Here is a 4,749-nt window from a genome sequence, read left to right as displayed (position 1 = left end):
TCTCAGAGTGAACATCAACTCCGAAATGCAGGTATATCCATCTGACGAGTCCCGAATGGGACGAAACGCGCGTCCTGGATTCCACTGCTAGCCACTATCCATCTTCGCTTATAATGCTTGTGAATTAAGGCTATATCGAGGCAATACGCACAGTATACACAAATGCCATTAAGGGACTGATCAGTTGCAGTCGTAAACATCAATGGGAAGATTCAAACAAACAATACTAAGTGAATTCTAACAGCAATATGCTTGTAATGGAGACCAAACTGTATAGAACATCAATATACGTTTATAGAAAACCTGAGTTATATTTTGTAATTATTTCGTTGCTTAATTTATTTTCTAGTCCTGAATTCAATGGAATCTCAGAGAAAACAACATCTGAAATCAAGAATCGAAGAAAAAGTAGAAATTCAGTAAGTTTTATCTATTTTACAGATATCCTATTTTTAATTAAGTATCGTTAAAACAAAATACTGTAAGGAAAATGGGAAATAATGGTTGAGTTTGTGACATCATATTTTTTCTTAAATTATGTAATAACTAGCTCATTATTAGCGATTTCATTTTTCAAGACAAATTGAATGTAAAGATGGGTAATATCTAGCAGTGGAATTCAGGATGCGCTTTTCATCCTGTTTGGGACTTATCAGCCGAATGCATCTGAATCCCATAGTTTACCGATACACCTTACTATCAACTTAAGTTTTATAATTCAGGTAGCAAGGTGCACAAGTATATTGAAAGCGCGTAAAGCAGAATCGGACAGTCATCCAAAATAACAAGTAATTTAGTGGATATTAAGTCAGCTTTAAAAGTAAAGATAACAAGTCAAAATGCCAGTATAAACTCAAACATTAGGGTGCAGATCGATAAATAGCAATAATCAGAGATAAACGTGGCCAACAGCGAAATCCAGTACGTTCGTTTCGTCCTATTTAGGACTCATCAGACGGATCTACTCGTATCCCACAGCTGATGTTCACTCTGGGACTCGAGCCTATCAGCGTTCGATTCAAACGCCATCGCTTTATCTACTTAGCTACTGAATCTTAATAGCCACTTGCTTGTGCAATGGGGTGACGTTTAATCAATTAGAAGAACCAAGTAAACAAAACCAAGTAAATTTGAATTCAGTGTAGAATTCATTTCATTATGTTCTTCTATCTTACATATACTACTAATCATGAATAAACTTTACTAAATGCAGAGTTTTAGTAATTATCGTAACTTTTGTATTGAATGTGATATTCAATGAGTTATTTGAAATTAAACAGTATCACTCAACTCCATCAAATTACTAAACACAAATACTCAAATTAAACAACTTCAGTCACAACATTGTAAACTTTGTTGACAATGCTAGAATTTGGATGTTCAAAAGCATTATTTACTACCTGTTTATACCAATCAAGGTTTTGAATCAAGTCTTGATCTAAATAATTCCTTATTAACGGCTAAAGTCTAGGGAAAAAGTCCGAAACACGAATTAGCATAAAACAACACTAAATCGAGCCAAAATGACAGTTAAATGGTTTGAAATTTTTGAAATGAGATTGTAAGAGAAAGAAACTACTTAACTTTACATTACATTCGTTTTCCTAAATCTGAATTTGCAAACATAAAGATAAAACGTACGCCTTTGTACCTGTTTTACTGTTTGCTGTTATAATAATATTTACCCTATCTGAACTTGAATTTTGATTAACTCTATTATTTTTAAAAGATTTTAGATCAAAATGATCCAAATCGTCTTCTTACTTCACGAGGATCAGAATTCACTGAACAACATTTATATCCAGCTATTAGTCAATCAAAGAAAAGATCTGAAATGAATGAAATGGACCAAACAATATTCAATAATAAATCACAATATCTTATTCATGATGAAAATAAAACAATAACTGATCAATATCAGAAACATTCAACTCATTTTATTCCAAATAAAAGACAACAAGCATATTATGGTCGTAATTCAAGATGTTATCAGCATCATCCTAAACATTTAAAAGATAATACTTATCATGAAATACCTGAAGACTTTGAAGAAACTGACAAAACAAATGAAAGTAGTGAAGAACTTTCAGTAGCCAAATATCAGGGTCATCTACCATTGACTAGTTCATCAGGAGGCTATTTTAAAGGTAAATTTTAATGATAATCGTTACAAACTTTAATTTGAATATATTGTTTAAAGAAAAGTACTCAGTATGGTTGTTTAAGTTCATTAGTTTAATTTAAGTTTATAAATGGATCTAATATTCACGGTCATAAGCATAAATCTTAATCAATTCTGAATATTTACTTTAATACAAATGTTTTTGTGTGTGTGTGTGTCTAATTCACATATTATATGCAAACCATCTCCATGGTACTCACGCTTCAGTGAAACAATTTTCATTCCACCTACACATTACAATTCATAATTTTCTTAATTCTTTTACATTAATTTTTGTTAAAAATTTCCTAATTAGCTCATTTAACAGGATATTTCTTTCTTTTTTAAAAAATAAAAACAATATCCCAATGAGTAGAAAAATTAGATATTCTGATGTTCCGTGGCTCAACATATGTCACTTCTTCAGAGAACGAATAGCCAAATCAAAATCAATCCTCGGAAGAAGTGGCTTACATTTAGTTACGAAACATCATAAAATCTAATTTTTCTACTCATTGGAATATTACAAATAGATTACTTTTATTTATAACAATCTAGTCCATTTAGGCAAAGATGGATAGCGGCTAGCAGTGGAATTCAGGATGCGCGTTTCATCCCATTTGGGACTCGTCAGCCGGATGAACCTGCATCTCAGAGTTGATGTTTTCTCTGGGACTCGAACTCAGTACTTTTCGCTTCAAACGTCATCGCGTTATCCACTCAGCTACTGAGTCCTGATAGCCACTTGCTTGTGCAATGGGATGAAGTTTAAATTCACAGCTGACGAGTCCCAAAAAGGATTTGACGCGTGTCCTGGATAAATCACAAAAGATACACATTTCCGATAAGTATTTTATATAAGAGTTTAAATTTATCATCAATGGTATACAGACTTCGAATTCTTTATATTCGTATAGCGAGGAACATGATTAAATTTCTCTTTGTACTAAGAATCTGTTTTAAAAACTTGTTAGCTTGTCATTTCACAAAGGTTATCTGAGAGTAGAATCCCTGAAGGTTCTATTAAGCTTTCTTATCATTATACCATCAATAAAGAAGAGAATTTGTCAATGAGGAATTTGATTATCGAGTGGCTGTCGTTAAATTTTTATAGTGTATGATTGAAACCATATTTATCGTCATAAATGTTAAAATTTCGAACATATATCTTTCAAACAGGTGAAAATCTCTGAGTAGTTTCCAAACTGGGTCAGAAACAATACGTCAATTACTGGCTAAAACGGGTTTGCCTTGATGTTTCGTACCTTCGGCGATAGATTATATCATGGAGTGTAAATTGTGCATTGAAAGTGTATCATAGTAATAGTTCCTTCAAACAGAATGTCAGTATTTCCATAATAGTATTATGATATACTTACAGATAGAGCAAATGATCTCTGTGAGTAAAATATTAGTGAACAGTGACTCGACTTCATCTACATTCTTCCTTTTTATCTAATTAATAAATTTAAAGGTGTCACGTAGAGAATGCATCTAATACAGTTTGCTGTAGAGGGCTAAGAGGATCTGTACATATTAAGAACTGATCTGATAGGAATTACAGGAAATGTATATAGTTTATTATCAGAAGGGGTTTTGTGGATATTATAGTAATTTTAATAGTTGAGATCATGAATCAATTGAAGCTAGACCACCATGGAAAACCTGGAAGAACTGGACGGCCGTTTCGTCCTATTATGGGACTCCTCAGCAGTGTTCATCCACGATCCCGCCTCGCGGGATTCGAACCCAAGATTATCTTCAACAAAACATCAGGAATTTAACTTTATGCTTGAGTGAATTCTTGAAACTCTTAGTTAAAGAGTGAGGCAATATGTATCATTACTAACGGAAATCTAATTAGTCAATTGCTGCCTGTACAAATAAACATATATAAATATATAGTTCCATAAACCTCCTTGTTAAATCAATAATTGTAATCATGACGGTACATTCAACTGTATAAAGAAACAATTAATCACAGTCTGTCAGAGAATAAACCGATTAATTAATTATTATCATGGACTGATTTATTATTTTTGTCGGCATACAAAGTTCAGAATGGAATCCGGCAAGTTTTACATAAATAATAAAAGACACACAACTAATATCTTATAGTGTTTATGATCCGTTAACAATCGTGAATATATACACTAGATTTACAACTATAGGTTTCTGTTGTCCAATTAAATCCTTCTAGCTTATGTCCACTTGCAAAGTTCAGGAAATAAGGATCTCTTAAGTTTATTTTTATATTCGGAGATCAATTGTTTCTATGAATATTTAATGTTAATGAAATAAGATAATATTAATGTAGTTTAAAGCAATTAGTCCCATTGATAAATTTCGATAGTGTAATAAGAAAACGAAGATTATCAGAACTATGTGATATATTAGCACAATACATTTCCAACAATCTGATCACACATGTCCTTGTTGAGAACATTTATATATAAAAATAAAAGGTCAACTAGACTGGAAATGGTGGGGGGGGGTAAGAGTAGAGAATAATGATAATAATAATAATCAGAAGGGGTTTTGTGGAGATTTCAGTATTTTTCAAAGTTGAAATCATGAGTCAATTGAAG

Source organism: Schistosoma mansoni, chromosome 2 (assembly GCF_000237925.1).
Source record: "Schistosoma mansoni strain Puerto Rico chromosome 2, complete genome".
Lineage (NCBI taxonomy): Eukaryota > Metazoa > Platyhelminthes > Trematoda > Strigeidida > Schistosomatidae > Schistosoma > Schistosoma mansoni.
Note: the sequence above shows the minus strand (reverse complement) of the source record.